General features: G+C 42.1%; 1 long non-coding RNA gene across 1 annotated transcript; it reads right to left on the minus strand.

Moving 5' to 3' along the window:
• Positions 1 to 1,884: 1,884 nt before the first annotated feature.
• LOC144579111 (uncharacterized) lies at positions 1,885 to 7,821 on the minus strand. The gene is made up of 3 exons (XR_013525997.1): positions 7,209 to 7,821; positions 3,790 to 4,079; positions 1,885 to 3,709 (listed from the first exon to the last, which is right to left on the minus strand). It is a non-coding gene; the product is annotated as an uncharacterized LOC144579111 (long non-coding RNA).
• Positions 7,822 to 15,933: the final 8,112 nt, after the last annotated feature.

Raw genomic sequence — 15,933 nt, forward strand, 5'->3', positions numbered from 1 at the left:
GGGACCCCCTCACTTGGCCGCTATGCCCACAGCTGCTGGGGACCAGCTATTTTGAAAATGTGGTGTAATATGATACTGGAGACCATATCATATAGAAATGATAATGTTATTCTGTTTTTTCATATATTAGGCAATAGCTCTAGTTACACCTCTGTCATATTGACAAAAATGTCATCCTCACCCCCTTGACATTAGAAGTGAAAGCATAGGGGGGTTTCACCCCTTGCAATGTTTAATTCAGTATACTTGTTTTTTTGTTTGCATTAGTGACCATATCGGAGCATGGTGTACACGTCTTGCTGTATTCAGAGTATTTCCCCAAGAGCTGCAACAGGGGATCCCATAGCCAGGGGTCCCAAAGGCTCCAGGGTGGGCCTGGGGGCTGCTATGGGACCTCTGGCAGGGCTGTGGGCACAGCTTTCTATCCAGGGGGTTTGTAAGAAGCCAGGGTGGGCCTGGGAGCTGTTATGGGCCCTCTGGCAGGGGCTGTGGGCACAACCCCCTAGCCAGGGTGTCCTTAAGTAGCCAGGGTGGACCTGGGGGCTGCTACAAGAAGGGCTGTGGTAACAGCATGCTCTGCATAGGTACATAGTTTGCACCTATTTCTACATGTGTACATAGTTTAAATAGTGGGCACATATTTGTACACGTGTACATATGGTGTTATCACAATCATTATATATGTACATAGTATGTGCACAATACATGTGTACCTAATGCATACCAAATGTGTGCAACATGTACTCTTTGTGATATAAGATATGTATATATTACTGTGATTATATCTTATTGTGATTATATTTTATCACAGATATTCTAAGAAATTTGCATAGTGCACACATTATGTACCTATGCATTTTGTACACATTATAGAAATCTATAGGTACATATTTTACAGATTATGTAGATTTTTTCTACTTGTGTATTGGGTGCACATATGTACAGCAGAGCAAATATACAGACTATACCTATATTATGCATTTATTGTTATATGCCAATAAATGTACACATTATGAATACATTCTGGGATATTACTTTTAACATATTAGATAGAAATTACTTTGGTTACCCAAGTGGGTGTACACGCATGTGTGTACATTGCTTATACATGTACATACTTTGCATATTATGCACTCGTGTACAGAAGGTACATATGTACGTTATATGTATGTATGTGTACATAGCATACATATATACAAACTGTGCACACATATATACACATGCATATATTGTACATTCGTGCATTATGGGTACATGATGTACATGTGTACATACTGGGTACAGGGTGTACATGTGAACATAATGTATACATGTTCATGTGTACATATCGTAATATTACAATAAATGTAAATGTACATAATGTTTGCAATCTGTACATTTATATTGATATTGTGTATTACATGTGCATTGTGATTTTATATGCTGTTGTGATTATATATCATTGTGATATTACAATAAATGGACATATTGTACACATTATGTACATACGTATTGTGTACACATTATGTACATATAATATACATATTGTACATATTATGTACATTTATTGTACATCTGTATTGTGTACACATATGTACATCAGAGTAAATGTACAGACTGTACCTATTATATGCATTTCTTGCAATATGCCATTACATGTATATATTATGAGTACATTCTGGGATATAATTTTTTGCATATTAGATAGAAATTACTACAGTGACCAAAGTGGATGTACACCCAGGTGTTTACATGGTTTACACGTGTACATACTGTGCATATTATGTACTCTTGTACACAATGTACATGTCTACACGTATGTACATATCTGTACATATGTACATACCGTGCACACATATGTACATGTGCATATATTGTACATCTCTACATAATGGGTACATTATGTACATGCATACACATCATCATTTAACAATAAATGTAAATGTACATAATGTTTGCATATGTACAATTATATTGTTATGTGTTACACATTTATTGTGATTATATATGCTGTTGGGATATGATATCATTGTGATATTGCAGTAGATGTACATATAGCAAACATGTACCTATACATTGTGTACACATGATAGAAATATGAAGGAACATATTTTACAGATTTTGTACATTTTTCAACTTGAATATTGGGTGCACACATGTACAGCAGAATAAATATACAGACAGTGCCTATTTCATACATTTATTTTGATATGCCAGTAAATGTACACATTATGAGTATATTCTTTGATATTTCTTTTAGCATATTAGAAATTACTTCAGTTACCCAAGTGGGTGTACACGCATGTGTGTACATAGTTTATACATGTACATACTGTGCATAATATGTACTCATGTACAAAATATACATATCTACATTATATGTACATATGTGTGCATAGTGTCCATATGTACATACTGTGCACAATATACACGTGCATATATTATACATCTCTACATAATGGGTACATGATGTACATGTGTACATATCACAATAAATGTAAATGTACATAATGTGTGCAATATGTATATTTATATTATGTATTACCTGTGTATTGGGATTTTATAAGCTTTTGTGATTATATGATATCATTGTGGTATTATAATAAATGTACATACTGTACACATTATTTACATACCTATTGTGTACATATTGTGTATATATAATTCTACATATTTTACAGATTATGTACATTTAATGTACATCTCTTTTGTGTACACATACTCCCATCACAGTCAATATACATATGGTACATATTCTGTGCATTGTTTGTAATATCCCAATAAGTGCACACAACATGAGTATATTCTGGGATATGATTTTTAATATATTAGATAAAAATGACTTCTAAAATCAAAGTGGGTATACACACATATGTGTCCATTTCGTGATATTATGCATCGTATCCTAAGTAGGCATTACTCTCATTGTGAAAGCACGTGTACACTTTGTGATTGTTCCAATATCACAGGCAAATTAAAACACTTCTGTGGTGCAGTTAACAATATCTTGGGGACAAAGGATGACCATAGCCTGAATATCGCAGGAAGCATACACCACTACTGTAGTGTTGTTGGTAATATTCAAAAAGTTAAAGGATATTACTCCAAATATCTTAGAAATCACACAAGCCCCGGTGATACTGTTCCTAATAACTAGGGGATTACAGATGACATTACTTACGATGTGACTGGGACTGGTCGACCGTCCTGAAATATTGTTCCTAATATCCAGAGAAGGAGAGGAAAATGTTGCTGCCCATAGGGAAATACTCGGAATATGGCAAGAGGTGTACACCATGCTCTGATATGGTCACTAATGTAAACCAGATAACAATTATACTGAATTAAATATTGCAAGGGGTGAAACCCCCCTATGCTTTCAATTCTAATGTCAAGGGTGTGAGGATGACATTTTTGTTAATATGGCAGAGGTGTAACTAGAGCTATTGCCTAATGTATAAAAAAAAGAATAACATTATTATTTCCACAGATAAGCTACAGTTTGGGAAAAACTTTTACAAACCAACTATCAGATGAAGGACTCATCTCCAGAGACTCATTTCTAGAATACATAATGAACTCAAAGCTCAAATGTAGGCCACACTTGTATTCCTAGCACTTTGGAAGGCTGAGGAAAGATGGCTTGAATCTGGGTGGTCAAGGCTGCAATGAACCATGACTACACTTCTGGCTGCATGATGGAGTAAGAGCTTGTCTCACAAAACAAAACCTGCAAAGTAAAAATGGGAAATAAACACATCAACCATGTTTGCACTCGCAGCCATAGAGAAACAAGGTAGTGCTACACACCTGAGCTCCAGTGAGTTCTGGCACGGGTTGGTGAGTTGCAGGGACTGCGTCATAAAGCATTAGTTGAACATCCAACTGACCGGGTTGTGGTCTCAGCATCCACCGATGAACGCACTATAAAAAACGCACTGTTCTAGTACCAAAAAGGTGGTGGCTGCTAAGAATAAACCTACGGATAGAAGCAGGAACCAAGGTCACGGTCTGCCAACCAGATCCTCTTGGGAAAGACCACTGGACTCATGAAGTGCCAAGACAGGAGGTGGTGTGACTCCATGGGAAGGTTGGAGAATCTGGGAATCAAACAGAAGCACTCAATGTTCTGACCATGTAAATACAAAACTTTCAGCGACTACAGCCATCAACAGAACATCTGAGACGACAGGCATCTCAGAAGATATATAGCCACAGGGTAACAATGGAGTACTATCTGCAGTTAAGGTCCTCTGTCTTCCTCTTAGGGTGGGTGGGTGGGTTTGATTGATTGATTGATTGATTTCTTTATTTAGACGGAGTCTTGCTCAGTCACCCAGGCTGAAGTGAAGTGGAGCATTCTCAGCTCACTGCAACCTTCTCCTCCTGGGTTCCAGCAATTCTCCTGCCTCAATCTTCTGAGGAGCTGGGATTATAGGCATGTGCCACCATGCCCCGCTAGTTTTTTTGTGTTTTTAGTGGAGATGGGGGTGCACCATGTTGGCCAGGATGGTCTCAAACATCGGATCTCATGATCTGTCTGCTTCGGCCTCCTACAGTGCTGGGATTACAGGTGTGAGCCACCGTGTCTGGCCAGGTTTATTTATTTTAAATCAAGGGCTAAATTCTTTTTCTCTCTTGAATGCCAGTGAAGTATTTAAAAAAAACAGTCACCAGTTAGAGTTAACACTTGAAGGACAAATTTAAAGGTGATTGTAAGTTACAAAATAAAGGCATCTTATGAACTCTCATAAAAAAAAAGAAATATTAAGACACTTTTTATTATGTTTTTGAGATACGATCTTGCTCTGTCCTTCAGGCTGGAGTACAGTGGTGCAGCCTCCCAAGTAGTTGGGATTACAGGCGTCCACCACCATGTTTTTGTATTTTTAGTAGAGACAGGGTTTTACCATGTTGGCCAGGCTGGTCTCGAACTCCTGACTTCATGTCATCCTTCCCCCTAGCACCTGACCAGAGAAATTAACACATAATTTGTTTCAATTAGTACAAAAAAAGCATTTCATGAAGTTTAATATCCTTTCATGATTAAAAACAAATTGACTAGAAATCAAAACAACCTCAACGTAATAAAGGTCATATGAACAACATCCAGCTAGTATCGTTCTCAATGATGAGATAAAGTTTTCCAAGATGAGTTAAACAATGATGCATGCTTTCATAATACTGGAAATCCTAGCCAGAGCTATTAAGAAAGAAAGGAAAAAGAAAAGGCATCGAAATTGGAAAGGAAGAAGTAAAATTTTCTCTGTTAACAAACTACATGATCTTCTTTGTAGAAAATCTTGAAGACTGCACAAAATAAACTGTTAGGACTAATAATTTGTCCAAGTTTTAGGATTATGAAATCAATATACAGAAGTCAGTTGCATTTCTACGCACTAACAGTCAACAATCCCAGAAGGAAATTAAGAAAATAGTTTCTTCTGGCTTGGTTGTGGATGCCTATATTCCCAGCTACTTGGGAGGCTGAGGTAGGAGAATCGCTTGAGCCTGGCAGGTCAATGCTGTCAGTTTTTATAATAATTATGCCTGTAAATAGCCAGTGTGCCCCAGCCTGGGCAACATAGTGAGACATTATCTGGGAAAAAAAAAAGTCAGTTTACAATAGCATCAAAAAGAATAAAACAGGAATAAACTCAACCAGGAGGCAGACTCTCGCAGGGTTTTCAGTTCCAGAGACCGACTGTGTAACAAATGTAAAGGCATCTCATATTTATGTATTAAAAGGCTTAGTTTCATTAAGATGTCAATACGACTCAAAGTGATCTACAGGTTTAGTTTAATTGCTCTCAAAATCTCAGTGACATTTTTTCTTCAATTACAGAAAAATCTATCCTTATAAATTGTGTAAAGTTTATATGCAATTTCAAGAGATTCCAAATGGCCAAAGCAATCTTGAAAAAGTAACAAAGCTGGAAGTGTTTTACTTCTCAGTTTCAAAATGTATTATTGAAAGCCACAGAGGGCTGGGCATGGTGGCTCAAGCCTGTAATCCCAGCACTTTGGGAGGCTGAGGTGGGCAGATCATGAGGTCAAGAGATCAAGACCATCTTGGCCCACATGATGAAACCTCATCTCTACTAAAAATACAAAAATTAGCCAGGTGTGGTGGCACACGCCTGTGGTCCAAGCTACTCGGGAGGCTGAGGCAGAAGAATCCCTTGAGCCCAGGAGGCAGAGGTTGCAGTGAGCTGAGATTGTGCCACTGCACTCCAGCCAGGTAACAGAGCAAGACTCTATCTTTAAAAAAAAAAAAAAAAGCTGCAGTGATCAAAAGTGTGGTACGGCAATAAAGACATATAGAGAGACCAGTGGAATGGAATACAGAGTGCAGAATAAAACTCTTACACATATGGTCAAATGAGTTCAATAAGGATGCCAAGACTTCAATCAGGGAAGGAACAGTCTTTCAACAAATGGTGTTGGAAAACTAGATGTCCACAGGCAAAAGAATAAAGTTAAAGCGTTACCTTATATCATGTTTTTTTTTTTTAAAAAAAACCCTCAATAATGAATCAAAGAACCAAGTGTAAGATCTGAAGCCATACAACTCATTTTTTTTTTTGAGACAGACTCTCACTCTGACACTGAGGCTGGAGTGCAGTGACGTGATCTCGACTCACTGCCACCTCCGACTCCCAGGTTCAAGCAACTCTCTGCCTCAGCCTCCCAAGTAGCTGGGATTACAGGAGCCCATCACCACGCCTAGCTAATTTTTGTATGTTTAGTAGAGACAGGGCATCTTGGTCAGGCTGATCTTGAACTCCTGACCTCATGATTCACCCACTTCGGCCTCCCAATGTGCTGGGATTATAGGTAGGAGCCACTGTTCCCAGCTGACAACTTCTAAAACATAGAAGGATAGCTTCCTTTGGCCATGATTTCTTAGATATGACACCAAAGGCCCAAACAACAAAAGGAAAAGTAGACAGATTGGATTGCATCGAAGGATACTATTAACAGACTGAAAAGGCAACCTACGGAATGACAGATGTACAAATTACATGTCAAAGGGTTCCCATCTAGAACAGATAAAGCACTCTCACAATGCAACAACAAAAACCCCACTAACGCGGTTCAGAAATGTGCAAAGGATGTGAATAGACAGTCTACCAAATAAGAGATGCAAATGGCCAATCAGCACATAAAAAGATGCTCACCATCACTATTAGGGAAACAAACCAAAACCACGGAGAAGCTGGACTTACTGGCTCACGCCTGGAGTCCCAGCACTCTGAAAGGCCGAGATGGGCGGATCACTTGAGGTCAGGAGTTTGAGACCAGCTTGGCTGATGAATTCCCAGACGCTCAGGAGGCTGAGGCAGGAGAATTGCTTGAACCTGGGAGGGGGAGATTGCAGTGAGCCAAGATTGCACCACTGTACAGTAACCGGGGTGACAGAGTGAGACTCCATCTCAAAAAAAGAAGACCTACATGGAGAGGCCACCTCAGACTCATTAGGATGGCTGTAATCCATACAGAAAATAAAGTCTTAGCGAGAATGCTGAGCAGCTGGAAGCCGTATGTACTCTTACTGGGAATATAAAATGGAGCTTAACTATGGAAAACAGTGTTTAAACTTTTCATCAAAAAGTGTAAAACAGGCCAGGCATGGTGGCACAAACTGGTAATCCCAGCACTTTGTGAGGCCGTGGCAGGTGAATCACTTGAGGCTAGGAGGTCAAGACCAGTCTGGCCAACGTGGTGAAATCCATCTCTACTAAAAACACAAAAACAAGCCACGCGTGGCGGTGCAGGCCTATAATCCCAGCTACTCGGGAGGCTGAGGGTTAAGAATTGCTTGAACCCAGGAGGCAGAGGTTGCAGTCAGCCAGGATTGCACCACTGCATTCCAGCCTGGGTGACAGAGCGATACTCTGTCTCTATACAAGGATTACCATATAATCCAGCATTTCCGCTTCTGGGTGTGTACTCTCTACAATTCAAAGGGCCTTACACATTTATACACTGATGTTCATAGCACCGTTGTTGAGTGAGAAATCATATTGTTTGCTGAGAAATCCTATTGAGAGAGGTGGCAAGGGAAATTTAGTCCGCCTCCCAAAGCGGAAAACTGCCCCCAAAGCAGCAAACTGCTCAGAGCACTATAAAATAGTATTCAATATAATTATGTCTCACACCAGATGAATCAGTTCTTTGAACACAGGATGGGTAATCCTTTCTTTGTTCCCTTGTAAAGAGCGCTTTCTAGTTTGTCTTTAACTTGTAGTAAACACACACTAGCTGCCTGGTAAGTTTACCTTTAACCAATGAAAGAACACAGAGCATCTTCTTGTAAAACTTGTCACTGGAACGTAAAGAATAAATATATAGGTTAGAGTCTGCTCTGGAATCTCAGCTGGAAGTGCTGTGAGACCCCTGGTGCCCCACTCTGAACCACCTTTTGCTATGTCGGTGTCTGTTTCTTAATTCCTTCAGTGCCGCATGAGTTGGGGTCTCTGAGGCTGAGCTGGTCTCGCCACAGCATTGTTCATAGGAGCTGAAAAATAGCTGCAATCCAAGTGCCCGCCGAGAGATAAACAAATGTGGTCTCTCCATACAGTCAAACATAATCCAGCCTTAAAAAGGAAGGAAATTCCAACATATGCTAAGACATGGATCAACCTTTAGGACGTTATGCAAAGTGAAATAAGGCAGTCACAAAAAGAGAAATGCTGTATGATTCCACTGATGGGAAGGACCTAGAGTAATCAGATTCACAGAGGCAGAAAGTAGAGTGGTGGCAACCAGGAGCAGGGAGAGCCAGTAAGGACGTATTGAATGGGGACAGAGTTTAAGTTTGGCAGGATTTAGTGAGTTCCAGAGTTTGTTTGGCTGCACAAAAATATAATTGTACTTACACTGAAGTGGGTACTTTAAATGGTCGTTGTAAATTTTTTGTGTTTTACCACATTGAATATTTTTGATATTGGAAATGTATATTTATTGAGCACCTCCGTGCTGGGCATGATGATACGATTATCAACACTGTAGTAATAAAAAACACACTTAGAGAGGTACAATTCTCAGTGTAAAAACTAGCACAGACAGACAATAATAGACAAACCCACAAGACTCAGATAGTAGGCTTATTAGACAGAGATCATAGACTTCAGCAGGAAACCAGAAATTATTTAAATTACTAATCACTAAATTTATAGTTTAGTAATTTAGGCAATCAGCTAATTTACTAATTACTGAAAACTACATACTGAAAAAGAACCAGAATGTAGTAGAGAGAGATGGCAGAAAGGCCACCTAAAGCCCATCTTTTAGACATTGCTCTTAGCAGATGAGGGACAGAAGGGCACTTCCTAGCCAGGTGTGGTGGCTCATGCCTTTAGTCCCAGCTCCTCAGGAGGCTGAGGCAGGGGAGTCACATGAACCCAGCAGGCAGAGGTTGCAGTGAGCTGATACTGTGCCACTGCACTCCAGCCTGGGCAACAGAGCAAGACTCCATCTCAAAAAAAATAAATAGCAGGGTGTGGTGGCTCATGCCTGTAATCCCAGCACTTTGGGAGGCTGAGGCAGGTGGATCACTGAGGTCAAGAGTTGAGACCAGCCTGACCATACCCCATATTCTAATAAAAATAGAAAAATTAGCTGGGTGTGGTGGCAGGCATCTGTAATCTCAGCTGCTCAGGAGGCTGAGGCAGAATTGGTTGATCCTGGGAGGCAGAGGTTGCAGTGAGCCACTGTACTCCAGCCTGGGTGAGAGGGCTAGACTCCATCTCAAAGAAGTTAGATAACGCCCATCTTTTAAACCATTCTCCTAGCAGATGAGGGTTACAAGAGCGCTTCCTTACCCTGGTAGCCCTGAGTGTCCAGTCTGTGCCCTTGACCACCACACTTGATAGGGAAACAGTTGAGCAGCCTCCACTGCAAACTGTACTCAAGATCCTACCCACACAGTGAGAGTTCCCTTTAGCTTGCACTTTGGGTTGGATGCATCCTGAGCTCTCAATGCATTGTGGGCTAAGGTTCCGCCCTCCCCTGGGCTGGGAAGTATGTCTTGGTCTTCTGTCTTCAGGGTGCTGGTGGCAGAGCCCGACATGGAGTGAGGGCTCCATAGATGCTTGTTCAATTTTCCAGGAACTCAGCAGGCTGGGCCTAACACCACTGCTTGCAAAGGCCTGGCAGGTGTCGGGACTCATCGACCCATCCCTGATGCTCTTACAGAAAGGGGAGAGGGAGATGGGTAGGAGTGGATGGAGAGCTGTCCTTTCGATAAGGAGGGCCAGGGGCTGTACTAGGGGCCCTGGCATAATTTATTTCAGAAAACAGCCAGGCCCCCTCTCCTCTGGGGCCAATAGCCTGGCCTTACTTCTCTCTTCTCTCTTCTTTTCAGTTTGAAATTTCATCTAAGCTAGCACTAGGCTGCCAAAGACTTCAAACTCCTCCACCTTCTACTCTAATTCCAGCTCCTTGACAAGGGCAAGATTCTTGGCTGGGACAGACTAACCAGCATGGAATGCTGGGAAACTCAGAACCACACATGCTTCAAATGCAGAGAAGATGAGCTGCTTGCCATTGCATTCAAAATACTTGTGAGGACACGAAACTCTCCCACTGGTCTGGTTAATTCTCCCCCTTCCTCCACACCTCCACTGTAAACCAAGAGACAGCGTAGCCAGCGAGTCCTGGCCCTGCAGAGAGAGCTCTACCAGCTCCTATTCATGCCCAAGGTATTTATTAACTTATTCAACAGCCATGTGGGAAGCCACCACTTCAGAACGCTGACTGTGCACAGGAGGACATGAAGTCAGCTTCTCAGCTGCCCAGTCCTGGCTTTCCCTGCCTGATCCGGGGATCTCTTGAGGCAGGAGCTTCTTTGAGGGGAACTGATAGCTCTTCAGAAGCCCGATAGAGAGCTGCTCTCTGGGGTAGACACACGGGGACAGAAGGCTTTTGAAGGCCTGTTTTGGTAGGGGCACCTGTGAATTGAGCCTCCCAGGCTACAGCATTCGAAGTTTTTTTTTACTTTCTTTTGGAACATAACATTTTCCTTTGAGTTTTCAACTGAAGAATAAACCTAGCAGAATCCAAGAATGTGTCTCTGGATTGCTGGGGCTGATCATCAGCTCAGGAGATGGGGAGACGTGGGCAGTTATGCATTCTTCTCACTGATAGGGGGCGTCCTCTTTGGGCTGAGAATTTGGTAGTAGATTGTAGGGTCCAGATTCCAGAGCAAAGGGCCAGGTGTCAGCCACAGGGACTGAAGCAAGCTGAAGGCCAGATGCCAGACTTGGCTGTCCCTGTCCTCCTCACCCATGAATTCCTGGTGCACAGCAGGTACTAGATGAAGTTCAAAAGAAACAACTCCAGGGTAAATGGAAATGAGAAGGTTGGTTCTCCACATCCCCACACTGGAGGGAAGAGAAGGGAGGGTGGCGGGGATCTAAGTGTTTGCTATGGTTACAGCCTAAAGACCCAGAGTCCAGCACTGCTCCGAGTGCCTTGAAAGACGTTTGATCTTAAGCCTTAAAATAGTCCAATGAGGAATGGATGATCTCCTTAATGAGGGAAGAAACAAAGACTCAGAGAGTTGAGGGGATTCCCCCAAGGTCATATAACCTACAAATGGCCAGGACGGTGCTGATGCCAGTCTGTCTGCCTCCCAATGCTGCCCAAGCTCAATCACCCCCCACCACTTCTGCTTTTGCAATAATAGCCTTATGCCACATACTCTACCAGTTACTTTATGAAAGGAAGTCAAGTAAACTTTAGCCATAGCCCAAGCCATAACAGGTAGCACCTGTTCAAATCACCCTGTAAGTCAGGTCATGCAAGATCAGATATGCACCCACAACTGTTACAGGTGCTGTGCTAGCCACTGTTTGGGGAACTCATCCTAGGAATATGAGTGAAGAGATAACTCACAAAGAAAAGCAAGTCACTGGCATGCAGGGGGCCCTCAGCAATTCAGAGTCAGAGGCAACTAGAGTGTGCAGCCACCTGACCTGCTAATTTCCCAATATGCTTAATGGATTCATGATGTCAGGTCCACAAAGGAAATGCAGAAGCCTTCCCTTCCTGCCTCCCAAACTCTATGGGTCAAGTATTTACCAAAAACACAGCAGTGGACTGAACACCAGCAGAGATACAAAGAGGGAAAAATAGTTCTCCCTTTCCAAGGCAGGTTGGACAACATCAGTATTTTGCAGTTAGGATGTGCAGGTGGAGTGTGTGCGCATGCCCAGAATTTAAAGACAAACAGATGGGAGAGGGAATGATTCCAGCAGAAAGACCAGTAAATGTTCACATCTACAGTGTACACTGAACTGCCGCTTAGACAACATATCAAGGCTCTGTCTCTACAAAAATTTAAAAATTAAGCCAGGTGTGGTGGCACGTGCCTGTAATGTCAGCTACCCAGGAGGCTGAGGCAGGAGGATCACTTTAGCCCAGGAGTTTAAAATTACAGTAAAGTGTGATCACATCACTGCACTCCAGCCTGGGCATCAGAGCAAAGCCGTATCTCTAAAACAAACAAGATAAGACAGTTACATAAAAATCAACGTATGAAAATCCAAAATAATATATTAGCAAATAAACCCCACTGGGGCTAAAAAAAAAAACTTACCTAAACCAAGGGAGACTTGTACAGTGTGAAAGGATGGCTCAAAATTAGAACATCTTCTCTTTTCATTTATATTAGTATGTTGAAAATTATACTCACCATAGAAGTTCAAAAGGCATTTGACTACAAAATTTATAAAAGAAACTTATCAAATTAAGAAAAGGAATACTTCCTTAGATTACACACAATAAAGGAAATTACACCCAGACACACACCCATCAAGGCAAAGCCCAGCATCATTTGTAAGGGATGGAAGCAATAGAATCTTCCATCAACTTTTGGAACAAAAGAATGCCCTCTGTTACCACTATTATTTTGGAAGCCCTAGCTGATGCAACTAGGCAAGGAGCAAAGTAAGATATTAAAGAAAAAGGCAGAAGGTGAAATAGTCATATTTACTCTGAAAAATGAGGCAGACAGATTCTGCTAAAGAGTTAGGTACAAAAGGAACATACTAAACAGCCTTTCTTTTTCTTAGTTGTTAAACTACAGAGATGAGGCTGGGCACAGCTCATGCCTGTAATCCCAGCACTTTGGGAGACCAAGGCAGGCAGACTGCTTGAGGCCAGGAGTTTCATACCAGACTGGCCAACATGGCAAAACCTGACTCTACTAATAATACAAAAATTAGCCAGGTGTGGTGAAACACTCCTGTCATACCAGGTAGTCAGGAGGCTGAGGCATGAGAATTGCTTGAACCTGGGAGGTGGAGGTTGTAGTGAGCTGGAACTGCACTACGGCACTCCAGCCTGGGTGACAGAGCAAGACCCTGTCTCAAAAAAATAAATAAATAGAGATGGGGTCATCTTAGGTTGCCCAGGCTGGTCTCAAACTCCTTGGCTCAAGCAATCCATCTGCCTCAGTCTCCTAAAGTGCTAGGATTCCAGGCCTCAGCCACCAAGCCTGGCCTCAGACAATCTTCCTATGTACAAACAAGCAGTTAGAAAAAAGAAAACATCCCATTTGCAATAGCGCACCCCAAAAAAACAAAACTCTCAGAAATAAACATGCGAAAATATGCACACACAATCCATATCAAGAAATCGTTCAATGAAACACTTTGAATGCAAAGAAAGCCACGCAGCACATGTTATCCAGAAAGGTTCAACCTTAAAAAGATGTCACGGCCAGATGTGGTGGCTCACATCTGTAATCCCAGCACTTTGGAAGCCCAAGGTGGGTGGATCACGAGGTCAGGAGTTCGAGACCAGCCTGAACAGCATAGTGAAACCCTGTCTCTACTAAAAATACAAAAAAATTAGCCGGGCATGGTGACCTGCATCTGGAGTTCCAGCTACTCAAGAGCTGAGGAAGGAGAATTGTTAGATCCCGCAAGCAGAGATTGCAGTGAGCTGAGACTGCGTGACTGCACTTCAGCCTGGATGACAGAGTGAGGCTCCATCTCAAAAAACAAACAAAAAGATGTCACTATCAATATCAAGTGGGGGTGTGTGGAAATGGAGCCTTCACACATGCTGGTGGAACATAAGACAGCATGGCCACTCCAAAAGACAGTTTGCCAGTTTCTTAAAAGGTAAATATAAATTGACCTTACGGAGTCGGATGTAGTGGCTCAGGCCTGTAATCCCAGCATTTTAGGAGGCCAAGGCAAGTAGATCACCTGAAGTCAGGAGTTTGAGACCAAACTTGGCCAATATGGTGAAACCCCTTCTTTTAAAAAAAAAATACGAAAAAGTAGCCCAATGTGGTGTCGGGCGCCTTTAACCCCAGCTACATAGGAGGCTGAGACAGAAGACTCGCTTGAAACTGGAAGGCAGAGGTTGCAGTGAGCTGAGATTACGTCACTGCACTGCAGCCTCAATGACAGAGCACAAACTCTGTCTCAAAAAAACAAAAAACAGTTAGGTGCAGTGGCACATGCCTGTAATCCCAGGTACTCAGGTGGCTGAGGCAGAAGAATCACTTGAACTTGGGAGGTGTAGGTTGTAGTGAGTCAAGATCATGCCACAGGACTCCACCTTGGGCAACTCAGTGAGACTGTCTCCAAACAAATAAATATAAATAAAGTGTCAATATCAGTGGCTCTTTGCATACTCACAGAATGGTGCATCCATAACCACCATCGATTTTATAACATTTTTATTTCCCCAACAAGGAACCCTGTTATCTTTCATCATACCCCCTTTCAATTCTTCCTTCCACCCCCAGCACTAGGTAACCAGTTATCTGCTCCCTGTCTCTCTGGGCATTTTATATAAATGGGATGATACTGTATGTGGCCCTTGGTGACTGGCTGCTTGGACTTGGCATAAAGTGTCAGGCTCACCCACATGTGGCCCATGTCTGTGCTTCATTCCTTTTCACTGCCTTATTGCCCAAGTGGTGTCATAAGCTCTGCAGGTAGCCTGTGAAAAGTCAGGGTGTGTGTTGTAATCCCTAGAACCGTTGCTAAAGAAAGCATCTATAGCTAAAAACAGAGCAACAAGACAGCCAAGAAGCCACTAGAGATGAAAGGATATGTGAAGAATCACTCCATTTATCCAAAAGAAGGCAGAAAAGGAGGAACAAAAAACAAAAGAGAAATAGGCCAGGCATGCTGGTTCACTACTAAAAATACCAAAAAAAAATAATAATAATAATAACAAGGCACAATGGCACACACCCGTAATCCCAGCCACTCGGGAGGCCGAGGTGGGAGAATCACTTGGATCTGAGAGGCGGAGATTGTAGTGAGCTGAGACATGTCTCAAATCCCTCCCAAAGTGCTCTCCAGTCTGAGTGACAAAACAATACTGTCTCAAACACACACACACACACACACACACACACACACACACACACACACACAAATGGTATAGGTTAGAAATTCCATTGAACTGTAAGTGAACTAAACACTCCAAATGAAACAGATAGTGAGACTGAATTTTAAGAAACATAAATAAAAACATGACCCACCTATCTAATGTGTAGAAGAGGCACCCTTTAATTACAAAAACACAGCTAAGATGAAAACAACAGGATGAAAAAAGATATCTACAGAGACATTAGTTATAAGAAAGCTCATTAACTAAGTAGATAAATAATATGCGGGCTTCCTATTTCTTTGGTGAAACCATGAATAACTGAGAACATAAGGTTGGTGCAGTGGCTCAGGCCTGCAATCCCAGCACTTTGGGAGGCCAAGGTGGGCAGATCACCTGAGGTCTGGAGTTAGAGACCAGCCTGGTCAACATGGTGAAACCTTGTCTCTACTAAAAATACAAAAATTAGCCAGGCATGATGGAGAGTGCCTTTAACCCCAGCTACTTGAGAGCCTGACGTGGGAGAATGCCTTGAATCTGGGAGGCACAGGTTGCAGTGAACCGAGATTACACCATATACTTCAGCCTGGG

Source organism: Callithrix jacchus, chromosome 14, assembly GCF_049354715.1.
Source record: "Callithrix jacchus isolate 240 chromosome 14, calJac240_pri, whole genome shotgun sequence".
NCBI classification, from domain to species: Eukaryota; Metazoa; Chordata; class Mammalia; order Primates; family Cebidae; genus Callithrix; species Callithrix jacchus.